Below are 13,853 nucleotides of genomic sequence, written 5' to 3' on the forward strand. Positions count from 1 at the left end.
CTCCAGTTCATCCAAGAAAGACTATACATAGAACGAATAAATGAATTTGTCTTTTAGGGTATGTTCACCCAGAGAGGCCATTTTATCCAGTCTGGAGTAGTGCACACTTGCGCTACCCTAGTCTTACCGGATAAGATGACGAACACATTAGGCGGGGCATGCCACTTAATGAATTCAGTGCCAGTTTTCAGTGTTATGCACATCCATGCAGAGTGCCAGAAATCCTACTCCAGCCAGTGACTGGAATAGCATTTCTAGAGTACAAAGCGCTGGTCTCTTAGATGCACAGCAAGGTGGCTCAGTGGTTAGCACTACTGCTTTGCAGCACTTGGGATTTAGGTTCAAATCTCACCAAGGACAAACATCTGCAAGAAGTTTGCATGAGTAAACTCCAAAGTTAGGGAATTTAGATTGCGAACATCAATGGGAACAGTGATAATGACTAGCTATACTGGTGTGTACATTTAGATATATAATAATTATTATCCACCCACATTTTATTTTTAATTTCCTCCTGATGCACAAGCTGTACAAATCAATAGTCTCTCCAGGATATACCAAAATAGTTTCCCTTTACTGTAAATAGGGTGTAGCCTTTATTTTACAGGATAGAAACACATAGACTTCTGGATATACTTTTTTTTTTACAAGAGTCAGTAGCTCAATTAGAACACTATATGCCTATACATAAGCATTTGTTTTACGCGTCCATTAAAGGTATATGTCTGAGAACATTTAGCCTTTCCATGTAGGCTAACAATGATATCCAGGGCTCGCAATGATTTTCTATTCAGACAGAATCGACTGGATTATGGTAATGACACTCGGTTCATTCTATGACCCAAGTTGTAGCCAAGTGTCATTTTACTGTGATCCGATTCTCTCTCTTGAGAGAGTGGTATTACAGATGCGGAGAACTACATTTTACCATCTTCTCCACTGTCTATGCATGTGTAAATCAGACTGCACTTGGATGAAATCTGATATTTTACATGCCCTGGTGGATTTGAATGGGTATGCATGATCCGATTTGAGTAGCCACTTTTCCGAATGGAAATCTGGCCTTCTGATTTGCCTCTGAAATACAGTTTTATTACAAATGATTTGGAGTAACTGATTGGACCTCCTGGCTGCAACCCCCTCAGGTTTAAGGCATCCCTATTAGGGTCACATCATCCATAAATTCGGATTACCATAGGTAATGTACAAAGGCTTCTACTGAAAATTGAATCCAAGACTCTGATTCCTCAAGACTGGCATTTGCCAAGAATCTTCCTCAACTTTTCAAAAAGATGGGAAAGCCAAATGGAATTGGCATGAAGGAACGGAAAGTCTCAAAACTTTTCAAGCAGCTTTACGTGACAATTCTGTAGAAAAATCCCCTTGGTTGGAGGCTAGACTCACAAGGCCATTATTTAGCCTCATCGATTTATATCCATAGATCACAATAACCAGTTGGTAGATGCTGTTTCCACAACTAAATGCAGTATCCTCTACATAAAAAGCTCTCAATGGTGGCTATGTTTGCTCTCACGCTAATTCTACTAATGACCTTAGGGAATAGAGCCGAATATTTACGCTGGTCAATGAACTCATTTGCCTTTTAAAATGATCACCTTATATTGACAAAATATGACTTGTAGCATCCTGTCTACATAATCCATTTTAATTTTTTGCAGTTAAACTATTGCCGTCGCAAAAAAAGACTGATCCCTAGCAGTAAGAGAATACTTGCTCTATTTTAGTCTATGAATAATATCTATAGTCCACCTACCATCCATTGACCCATAAATCAAAACTTCATGCTACTGTTTAGTATAAAGCTGATTGTTAGAGAACATGTGCAGGTCAAGGCTTCCATACAGGAAATAACTACTTCAGAGGAAACTTTAGTGTTACTAGCAGATTGTTAAACCATATTTTATATTTCCTCCCTACTGTCTTTGAGCAGTTCAGTATCCTAGGAAATGACTTTAGATTTTTCTATTAATTCTTGAGTTCCTGATTCCTTTTTGAACATGGGTCTTTGTTTATTCTAGACATCTTTGTCTAATTTTATAATACGATTTTAGGATACAAACACGTCCGAGACCAGACAGACGTAATTCTTTACATTATCGTTACTATAATTATTATTATTACTATTAGAGATGCCCAATCAATTAGAAGTCAATTGAATTATAATTTTGCTGGACCTAGCAATGAGTGATTTGTGCAAATCACCAGAAGATTGCATCAGCCAGAGAAGGCTCACATGACCCCAGGCACAGTAGAGTGGATTTCCCCTTAATACTTTGCAGCTGTCATATCGCATAGTGCAGCACAGTCATTAGGGACCATCGAGGCCTGTATAAAAGCTGAGGGAAGGAATGCAACAGCCTTTTTAGGGGTGAATCTGAATAGCGTGAGCATGTCACAACTCATAGTTTAGCAACAAAAATAGGGTGGGAAAGCCATAAAACATTAGACAAATACTACAGTGCGTGTTGTACAACTGCAGCAGTGGAAAAAATGAATCTAGCACTATGGGAACAATACAGAGATCCAATTGATAACGGGAGGGAGAAAGAGAGAGCATTTACTTGTAAAGTGTAAATTCTAAGAATGAAAGATCATTTGAGGAGGAGAAGGAAGCAGGTTTATCTGGTAATATATTATAAAGTTTCTTATTTTATATGTAGTTTAGATTTATGAAAAAACTAAATCAAATAACAGACTTTAGTAAAGTCTGAAGTAATGTTATCTTCTGCTAGAACTTTAGGTCAAAGCTTGGGCCCACAAACGGATGGAACACTTGTAGGCCATGATAGCTAGCCTCTTCCAGCTTATTCAAAACATGAAGCAAATATGACAAGAATATTGCAGAATGTTCACATAGATATATACAGACATCAAAGAGAAGGGTAAAGGTTAGAAGTGACTTAACAAAGCATTTTTGCAGGGTAAATGGCCACTTGAGACAAATGTTTAATTTAAGTTAATACATGAATAAAATGAAGGTAAAAAAACACTTGCATTTTCTTAAAATATAATAAAAATATTTATCCATTAGACAAGCTTTATACATGAAAGACTATTTTGTAAAGCAGAACAGAGTTGCTAGAGCTCGCACTGCCTCCTTCCTCCATCTGTAAGTGGCATAGAAAATGCCAAATAAGAGACGTACATGACCAATATGTGCATTAAAATTGTGTTTACTTACTGAAGGTTACATACATTACGTATACTATATATGATTTATATACATATCTATCTATACAAATTTACCATGGTCTGCTTATATATCACAAATGTGTACCACTGCACAGACATTGTCATCAATGTCCCCATTGGGGCTCACAATCCAAATTCTCTATCAGTATGTATTGGAGTGTGGGAGGAAACCCCCACAAACCGGGAAGGAACGTACAAACGCTGTAAAGATTTTGTCCTAAATGGGTTTTGAACCCAAGATTTCAGCACTGCAAAAAACAGCGCTACCGCTGAGCCACCATGATATATACACATATGCTAAATTATGGCTCATGTTCTTTTTCAAATAGATGCACCTAATACCTAGTGCTTGGTACAGCTTCACTTACAGTCTTGAGGCTCTCAGAGCCATCTGAATTCTTTCCAAGCTGCAGGTAAACAATTACCTATAAATTGCTGCTGAAATCTGCAGTTTACCAGGCTCCATCGAGAGTGCAATGTTATCCACAAATTAATGCTGGCGTCTGTTTTTTGTTTGCATATTCTTGTCTTGGCTGATATTTCCTCTGGTATTTTGAATTACTGAATAAATTAATTTGTTTTTCATCATTTACATTTCCTCCATTCTTTTCTGTATTTTAAGAACTTAGATTTTTTTTCTATAGTTGTATTTTGGTAAGTTAGAGAATTGCTAATAGTTTACTTGGTTACATAGCTAGTAACATTATTTATTATATAGCGTGGCACCAATACATTCTATGGCATTTTACATATCAGGGGGTGCATGTACAAAATGTACATCATGATAAAGTTTAACCCTTTCTCGACATCCGCCGTACATGTACAGCATAATTCACAAATGGGTGTCTAGAGTGGGCTCCGCCCCATGCCCGCCATTATGTGTTACAAACTCTGACAGCGGCATTAACAGCGTTCCAGCATGGAGACTCATCTGTCACGGGGCAGTAGTGGGAAAACAGGGAACGAGGAACCTGGGCCCCTGCACTGCCCCTCAGGCTAAGGGGGTGCCCTGACTTTCCTTAACTTGGGCGTACACTTGATGGTAGTGAGGCCCAAGTCTCCGACCTGTCCCTATCTCCTGTTTAGCCCTGAGCTAAACCCCCATCCCCCTCTCCAGGAGGTGAGACAGGGAATAAAGTGAACTGCACCAAAAACACAAAAGTAAAGATAATACAGACACCTCGGGGTTAAATAAACTAAAAAACAAAACTTAGCTTCTCTGTTGCAATGCCCCAAGCAGCAGAGTAAGGCTCCAGATCAGCATTCAGCTGCAGCTCCACTGCACACAGCCAGCTCCTGATAAGCTGAACCACCACTGCACCAGGTAGGTCCAGTCTTCACCATGATTGGTAGGATTGGTAGCAAAAGGAAGAGTATCACCAACAGTGAGCTGCAGCACCAGGTGGCCTTATAAAGGGAGGTGGGAGTGGCATCCACCTGCATAGATAATTAATCACAATGCAGTAACACCAGCGGCGGCCAGGGGGAAAAACCCACCAGCAGACTAACTAAAGTTGTAGTAACACCAGCGGCCACCGGGAAGAAAAACTGACATTAACCCCCAATGGCCAGAAAGGAAAAAAGTTTAAATGTGAGCAGCCCAAACTGACAGATCCAAAAATGGATCGTGACAGTACCCCCTTACAATGAGGGGCCTCTGGACACTCAACACCGCACCTCACCAGAAAACCAACTACAGTGAGGATGCTTAGATCCACCAGAGTTCACCTCAGCAACCACCTGACTCATTTATGACAAATGTGGGCTGCTGGAGATGACAATGTATGCTCCAGAGGCGCCACAAATCTCTAGAGCACCAACCTGGGGAATGAGTTGAGTAAGGGCATTACTGGGGGTAGCTCCAGCTGGTAAGTCCCCGGGCCAAGGATGGCCAACACCTGATGCAGCCCGATCACCCGAGAAATCCAGACCCCAGCAGCACACTTCCACTGGATGTTTTTTGTGGACACCCATACATACTCATTCACACACAGGTCCGGACCTGAACGTTTATTGCCATGCACACATTTTCCACAAGACGGTGAACTCTTCAAGGAACTGACAACAGAGGCATCCCCTGTGTCACAACACTCACACCCCCACAATTCAGAGAGGGAACCACCACCCTCCTCCGACCCCTCCTCCTATGAGGACTCCGCTTCTCAGGGTTGGCAAATGGTGAGGTTTGAGACTTGCTCCTACTCCCTGGCAGCACCTCTGCTACCCCCACTGGAGAAGAAGGGGATGGTTGTAGAATGATGGCAGAGACAGTAGCCCCCGGACAGCAGCCCTCACATGACTGATCCCAGCTGACTACTTCCCTGGACTGCCAATCTATCACCGGGTTGTGTTTCTTCAACCAAGGGAGGCCTAAAACAATGGGTATTGGCATTCCCCCAAGGCATAGCATGACAGGGACTTTTCATGATGAGTCCCTATATACAGATGTATATTTTCTATGACTTGGGTCAACCTCCCCTGGCTCAGTGGGACAGAGTCAATGGCCTGGATGCGTAGGGGTTTGGCCAGCACCCTACACCTCAGGCAATGGGTCTGGACAAAGTGAGCATCCACCAGATTGACTCCCGCTCCACTGTCCACAAACACCGGTATGCCCTCAGGTACCCCGTCAACCAACCACTTCTGCTGACAAAGTACACTGAGAGGGAAAAATGGAGGAAATATACACTCCCTGGTCACCTCCCTCCACACGACCAGGGGGACATGGCATCTTAGGTGGTACAGAAGTTTTGGCGTGAGCTGGGCAGACCTGGAAAAAATGGCCACTCTGCCCACAGAAAAAAACATGCCCCCAAACCACAACGAACTGCAGGCAACACCATTGGGAAACCAACTCCTCCCACCTGCCTGGGTTCATCTGACTTCACCAATGAGTCCTCCTCCCTAGCAAGGACTACAGGGAGCATATTCGCCAAAGCTGCAAAAAATTCATCCACCGACCATAGAGATGGTGAATAGGCCAGCAGGGAGAAGGCCCAGGATTGGGGATCACCTTTAAGGAGGAATATGATGAATCCCACCCGCTGTTCCTCACTCCCTAATGAATGAGGGCAGAGCCTGAAGTGTAGCTTGCAGGCCACCTGAAAAACCAAAAAATTATCTCTCCCTCCAGAAAACCTGTCTGGGAGAGATAACTTGGGTTCTGGTTGAGCCTGCACCTGAGCTGAGGCCCTGAACCTCAACTGCTGCAGCTGCTTCTCCATCACACCATGCTGCAACCCACGCTCCTCAGTGAGGGTCTGAAGCAATTGGACACAAGTCTGCATTAGGGCCATGGCTCACCAGAAAAAATGGGCTGTTGGTGATAATGTCACGGGGCAGTAGTGGGAAAACAGGGAATGAGGAACCTGGGCCCCTGCACTGCCCCTCAGGCTAAGGGGGTGCCCTGACTTTCCTTAACTTGGGGGTACACTTGATGGTAGTGAGGCCCAAGTCTCCAACCTGTCCCTATCTCCTGTTTAGCCCTGAGCTAAACCCCCAACCCCCTCCCCAGGAGGTGAGACAGGGAATAAAGTGAACTGCACCAAAAATACTAAAGGAAAGATAATACAGACACCTCAGGTTTAAATAAACTAAAAAACAAAACTTAGCTTTCTCGGCTGCAATGCCCCAAGCAGCAGAGCAAGACTCCAGATCAGCATTCAGCTGCAGTTCCACTGCACACAGCTGGCTCCTGATAAGCTGAACCACCACTGCACCAGGTAGATCCAGTCTTCACCACGGTTGGTAGCAAAAGGCAGAGTATCACCAACAGTGAGCTGCAGCACCAGGTGGCCTTATAAAGGGATTTGGGAGTGGCACCCACCTGCATAGATACTTAATCACAATGCAGTAACACCAGCGGCCACCGGGGGGGAAAACCCACCCGCAGACTAACTAAAGTTGTAGTTACACCAGCGGCCACCGGGGGGAAAAACTGACATTAACTCCCAATGGCCAGAAAGGAAAAAAATTTAAATGTGAGCAGCCCAAACTGACAGATTTAAAAATGAATCGTGACATCATCCTTATGTCCTTATATTCGACCATCAACGTGCCTGTGATGTGATTGTGTGACGCCGATGGGTTGCTATAACAGTGGAAGTCTATTGAACACATATATACTTGTCATTACAGAGCTTCCTTGAAAACCCAGCATGTGGCCGAGCTTCAAAAGAGGCCATGATATTTGTTATCATCGCTATGTAGAGCACAAGCAATGAGAAAATCGCAGCCTCAAGCCCTCTAAGGGGACTGACAAGAATAGTGAGAAGTAATAAAAAAAAGTTTAAAAAAAACAGAAAAGTTCAGATCAATCCCATTGAGAAATGTCACAACTACCAAGACAAAAAAATTACCATTCAAAATTCAAGAACGCCAAAATTACATGTTTATACCTCAAAAAATGCTGTGACAAGTCATCAAAATGTCACATCTATCCCAAAATGATACAAAAAATAGTCTCGCCCCACAAAAAATAAGCTATCACACAGCTCCATCAACTGTAAAATGAAAACAGATCTCAAAAAATGGTGACACGACCCCAAAAGTTTATTTTTTCAAACTTCTGATTTTTTCACCACTAAAATAATAAAAAAAAACTGAGACTGGTTTAGCATCACCGTAATCATACTGATGAGAAGAATCGTATTGGAAGGTTACATTGACCACGAAATTTACACCGTAAAAAGAAAACCCAAAAGGGAATGTGAAAATTGCTTTTTATCACAATTTCTCCCCCAATTGGATTTTTTTTCCTGTTTTTTCAGTACACTATGTGGTAAAATAAATGGTGTCACTCAAAAGTACAACTCGTGCCGCAAAAAAACAAGCCCTCGTGTCTTTGTGGACAGTAAAATAAAAAGGTTGTGGCTCTGGGAAGGGGAGGGAAAAACAAAAATGCAAAATTAAAAAGTGGCCCCATGATGAAGGGGTTAAATGAATATTCCTATCTCTGCCTGTGCATGACTGTTTTCTTAGCCACACCTAAATGCACCACCGGCTGCGAGCTCGGGTCCAATCTGACACAATATGGGTAAGCACATTACTTAGATGATCAATGGTATTTTTTATGCACATGCAATAGATATTATGGTGGAATAGGGATCCTTATATACCCTGTATTTGTGTCCTTGATCTGTTATAGCACTGCAGCGTTTTGTATCTCTTTTACATAGTGACCTTGGCCATCACTACCTGATACTGTAGTGTATTATCATTTGTATGTATATTTATGTCTAATAAAAATTTATATATTTTTTCATATTATTATGGACTTTTTTACTCCTTTATAGTGCATTGGTTTATATAGCATGGTTACTGACATGGATTCGGGCTAGATTCTGACACGCCGATCTAGAATACTTGATCAGAGTTTGGCTGCACACGGACAGGGGGCAATGTTCAAGCACTGGCTGTTCACGAGCCATGGGATGAGGTTTAGGCTCTGGCTGCTTCGGGACCAGGGGAGGCTTTCAGGCACTGGCCATTCCAGGATCAGGATACGAGATTTAGGCTCTGGCCACTTCGGGACCAGGGGATGCGGTTCAGGCATTGGCCACTCTGGGACCAGAGGACAAGATTAAGGCACTGGCTGCTCAGAGACAAGGGGATTTTGGGTAAAGAACTGGCCTCTACAGGACCAGGGGAGTTTGGATACAGGACTGGCCACACAAGGACCAGGGCACTTCGGATTCAGTACTGTCCTCTTCAGTACCAAGGGACTACATTCGGACACTGGCCTCACTGAGACCAGGGGACAAGGTTCAGGGCCTGGCTGCACCGGGACCAGGAATTCGGGTACAGGTTCATTACACTGGCAGCAGGACCAGGGGACCTCACAACTCGGTAGTACACCTTACTCGCTAATCACGCAACACATTGCTTGGTGACTCCCTAAGGAAGAGGGAGTCTTTTATACAAGATGCCTCCAAGCTAATGTCTGGGAGCCATTTGGCAGGAGCACTAAATTTTACTAAATGCCTCTTAGCTACAGGCTGAGGGCATTTACTATATGTGCGCTGCCCCTCTAAGAGCGGCATGCATACAGGAAGCAGGAGCACGCCGGGGACAATGCCAAGGGCCAGGGGTCACCATGCAGGGGTGCCGGCAATAGTGCTACAGATAATTTGGAAGGGCTATTAGATTTTGCATTTTTTTTAAATGTTGCATAAAGTAGAAGAAATAAAACTATCAATAACTATAAGAGCACAAATATTCCTAATATATGCACAGAGTAAAGGGTTTCCTCCCAACAGACTATATAGAATAGAAGTTGCACAATATGAAAGTCAGGCCTTTAGGTTCCTTATTTACCTAGCAATAGATATTCATGTCCCATGTATATGAACATACATGCATTTACTATATTTCATAATTCTTCAGCACAATGCAGTCGATGATAAATGTTTTCTGTTTTCATTTACCTCTAAATAACGCTCTCATGTGATTTTCACTGGCTAATGCCTTTAACAGCTGCTAATTGTCTCATCTCATGTTTTCTTCACAGGTCATCGGAGGAAGAGCAGAAAATAACAGATGCTCAAAAATACTTTATACGTGAGTCTGCGGGAATGGAGATTTAGTGTCAGGAACTGTGGAATATAGTGATGCTATGGACATTTGCTTTTTTTCTATTTCATAATATAGGGCAGATTTAACAGCTTATAAAAACACTTTATAGACCAATATAGTCACCAAATCCCTCCACGTTCTATGTAATCATCTTGTAGAAGGAAAGTTCTCTTGTTTCCACTGGGAAATTATTTTATTACCGAAAGACTTTGAGAAAGAATGTCAGTGGTAAGAGCCTATGATGACTCTTCCGTACACAAAGATGTGAAGAGAGAGAGAGGATATCCTAGTATATGTAAGCTCCACAATCCATGAACTTTCTTCAGGGTTTACGGGACACCTTTATCTGTCATATTGGCCACTGAGAGTAAAGTATGGTAATGAATATTGGCCGAGGGAACTAACACCGTCATGGAAAATGCAGCCACCACTAAAAAAATTACTTGTCTTGACCCAACACATAATCAATACGCTTTGTAATGCATCATATTAAAAGGAAAAACATGGCCCGAAATTACGTTATGCACAGGTTTTATGTTTTACTGGTGTGTAAATTGCATTCTTTATTGTTCTGGATCACTTACTACTCTGCAGGGTAAAGCTCAAGAGCAGCAGATGTTTCCTGATGACATCTTACCTCCAAATGGGAAAATGTGGTCAGGAAGGGCAGCAGAGTCTCGGCCACAAGATGACTGCATATTTATTGGTGTTAATTTAGCTTTCTGAAAGTCTTCTTCTAAAACAAAACATCTTTAAGAATATTAAAATATATATTTGGGGAATTGAAAGCTGTATATGACCAATTTTAATTGTTTAGTAAACCTTGAAGCAGCATTTGTATGTTTTTTTTTTATTTTTACACATTTGCTGCAATTGTTCAACTCTATCAAGTTTATAAACCAGTTTATGTTGTACAGAAAAAGCAACTATCAAAATATTAATATGCCATTTAAACTTTTTTTACTTACTTTACACGTTTGAATGTTTTATTTAGTATTTTCTGTAAGAACGGTTGTCCCCTTAAAGAGGGCCTGTTACTTGGCCTTAAATATGTAAGGCCTCTTTCACACATCCGGTTTGTGCCGTCAGGCACAATCCGGCATGTGTGTAAAAAAACGGATCCGGTTTTTTTTACCGCCGGATGCGTTTTTTTGTCATTGAGAAGCACATGCGGCGGATCGCGCCGCATGTGCTTCCGTTTGTTCCGGTTTTTACCGGATCCGGCTGAATTCCTCTGTCCGGCGGCCGGACAGGACGGGTGCTGCAGCGTTTTTTTGTCCGGCGAAAAAAGCCGGACATGGCCGGATGCGGCCCTCCCGGCTCTGCGGGATAATGTTACGCTATGGCACATTCCGGCTGCCGGATCAGGCTTCTACCTGATCCGGCCACCGCATGCACGGTTTTACCCTGTGCGCATGCCCGGATATCTCTCTCTCTTTCATACCCCGTTCTCTCTCTCTCTCTTTCATACCCCGTTCTCTCTCTCTCTCTTTCATACCCCGTTCTCTCTCTCTCTCTTTCATACCCCGTTCTCTCTCTCTCTTTCATACCCCGTTCTCTCTCTCTCTCTTTCATACCCCGTTCTCTCTCTCTCTCTTTCATACCCCGTTCTCTCTCTCTCTTTCATACCCCGTTCTCTCTCTCTCTCTTTCATACCCCGTTCTCTCTCTCTCTTTTTCATACCCCGTTCTCTCTTTTTCATACCCTGTTCACTGGCTCGTGGATCCTTTTCTTCCCCGGCGACTCCGCAACATAGCTGTGTCAGGCGCCGTAAGATGCGCCGCATATACTTCCGGTCCCTCCATTCACGGCTGGATCCGGCACTCCATCTTTTTGCCGCACGGAGCCGGAATGCCACCGACGGACGTGTGAAAGTAGCCTAATTTATTAACCTGGTCAAAAAACTACTGTTCTCTTGAATTTGGAAGAATTAATTGTCTGTATATGTGCCTCTTGAGTCCTGAGATATGGCTACCTCCTCCCGGTATATAAAGCTAAACTTGTTAGCCAACTGGGTGTGATCATCAAAAATATATCTATAGAGAGCAATTATGGAACACGCCCACTTGTCTGAATAAGCTAGATCTATATACAAAAACAAAAATAAAACAATTTAGGAGAACAGAGGCATTCACATCAGGTTAACACATTTATGGCAAGTAGCTGGTTCTCTTTAAAGGCAATCTGTCCACTCTCCACCAAACTGTTTATATGGTCATTTTTCTCTCTGAAAGATAATATAATTCACACCTTTAGTTATGTAATCTGTTTCTCCCTCACAGAAAAACAAATCACTAGTTTCGTTCATTTGCAAATGCTATAAAATGAGTCTGTCAGAACAGTTCTCAAGCCTGGCCCTCTCTGGCTATATTCCCCATAAATCCACGTCTTATCCCATTAACAGACAGTTCAATGGCTTCACTATATAGGATGGGAGGAGACTGTAGCTTAAGCCCCTATCTCACATAGCGAGATCGCTAGCGTGTGTTACCGATTTTTTGATGCAACAGCGATCTTGCCTGTGATCTCGCTACGTGTGACACATAGCGGCGATCGGGCCCCTGCTGCGTGCTCAAATGTCCTGGGCCATTTTTTGATCACTGGTGTCTCGCTGGCCAGCATGCATCGCTGTGTTTCACAGGGACAACGACAAACCACCTCAATACTACAGGTCTGAGAGACAGGGTCCCAACGACCGTTGTAACGTTCCATATCGTTGCTGCTGAGATCTGACTGTTTGACATCTCACCAGCGACCATGTAGCGACATACCAGCGATCCCTACCAGGTCGCATCGTTGTCGGGATCGCTGGTGCGTCGCCAAGTGTGATGGTAAGGAGGCAGAGGTTTGGGAAGTTCTTTGACACGCCCATAGTAATTGAACCTTATTTGCATATGAATTGAAACAGTTATATATCAGTCAGGGAGCAAATGCATTGTTAAGTATGAATGACATCTTTTAGAGAAGAACACAACCATGGTTTGTTCTGACAGATGCCCTTTAACAAAAAGTGACATTTCTCATTCAGGATCTCTTGATCAATTAGCATAGCAGAGTGTGGCTACAAAAATGTGCCCCCATCTCACTGGAGCGTCAAGCACTAGTAGACATTGCTCACACTGATTTCCTTGGTGAACCTACAATGGTTAAAGAGTCAATTCCATCATATTCATAAGGCTCCCATAGCATCTATCTCCAGAATAACCAAGTTGTGTTCCACCAGAAATACAATAGGGGCTATCATTTTTGATAATTTTTAGACCTCCCTACAAATCAATGTAGAGAGTGGTAAATGGCATATGTGTGGATAACTTTCCATTGACAGATGGTAATAGGGCATTCTGAGCATAGATGTATGTCTCAGCAGTAGAGAATAGGACAAAACCCCTTAATTCCCTCAAGGGTAGCACTGCAGATAAGTTAATCACTTGCTGCCTAGTTCCTGGCAGATTACATTTAAATGCTGGGGCTTTTGACATTTGGACATCTGGGGATCCTACAATTTTCAAGCAAACCTGTGTAGCAAAAGGGCATTGTCAAACATGGGCTTATCAAAAAAATCCTGCTATAACTTAACATTTATTTAGACCAATTATTAAAATAGTCAAAATCTGACACAAATAACTAAGAAAAGAATATTAATTATAATAAATATTAGGGTATAGAGTACATGTGGAATAAACTCTCTTGCCCTGTAGATGCCCTGATGTATACCCCTCCCTGACTGCGGAGATTGGCACCCTAGCTTGGATGCAATATGTTGTCCTCACTCACTGATGGCTGCCCCTAATGTTCCCTCTTGCATTTAGTTATAGGGTAACTTATTTCCATTGAGCAACAGTCTTTAACCTAGATTATTACTATCCATGAGAAAACAGATAGTATTAGGGTAATCAATGGTATCTTTCAATAAAAAAACTTTTGTGACCTTTCCATAGGATTGGTGAAAAATGTATGATTGCTGGTGGTCCAATCACTGGGAGCCCTAGTCTTCATGAGAACTAGGTCTTAAAACTATATCCATCAGTCCCATTGAAGTCCAAAAATTCAGTGGACACACATGAGCA

The 13,853-nt window shown here is 42.6% G+C and overlaps 1 protein-coding gene and 1 long non-coding RNA gene across 6 annotated transcripts in view; one reads left to right on the forward strand and one right to left on the reverse strand.

Annotated features, from left to right (window-relative positions):
* The window catches only part of LOC141047431 (uncharacterized), a 250,589-nt gene extending 239,969 nt beyond the window's left edge, over window positions 1-10,620 (forward strand). For both annotated transcript variants that reach the window (XR_012219805.1, XR_012219801.1), the window contains exons 2-3: window positions 9,722-9,771; window positions 10,381-10,620. This is a non-coding gene — a long non-coding RNA (uncharacterized lncRNA). The remainder of the gene's footprint in view (window positions 1-9,721; window positions 9,772-10,380) is intronic.
* The window catches only part of EPHA5 (EPH receptor A5), a 671,051-nt gene that overhangs the window by 310,612 nt on the left and 346,586 nt on the right, over window positions 1-13,853 (reverse strand). The gene's annotated exons all lie outside the window — the stretch shown is intronic.

This window comes from Dendrobates tinctorius, unplaced genomic scaffold (genome assembly GCF_039654945.1).
Source record: "Dendrobates tinctorius isolate UK_male_01 unplaced genomic scaffold, ASM3965494v1 ptg000011l, whole genome shotgun sequence".
In the NCBI taxonomy this organism is placed as follows: domain Eukaryota; kingdom Metazoa; phylum Chordata; class Amphibia; order Anura; family Dendrobatidae; genus Dendrobates; species Dendrobates tinctorius.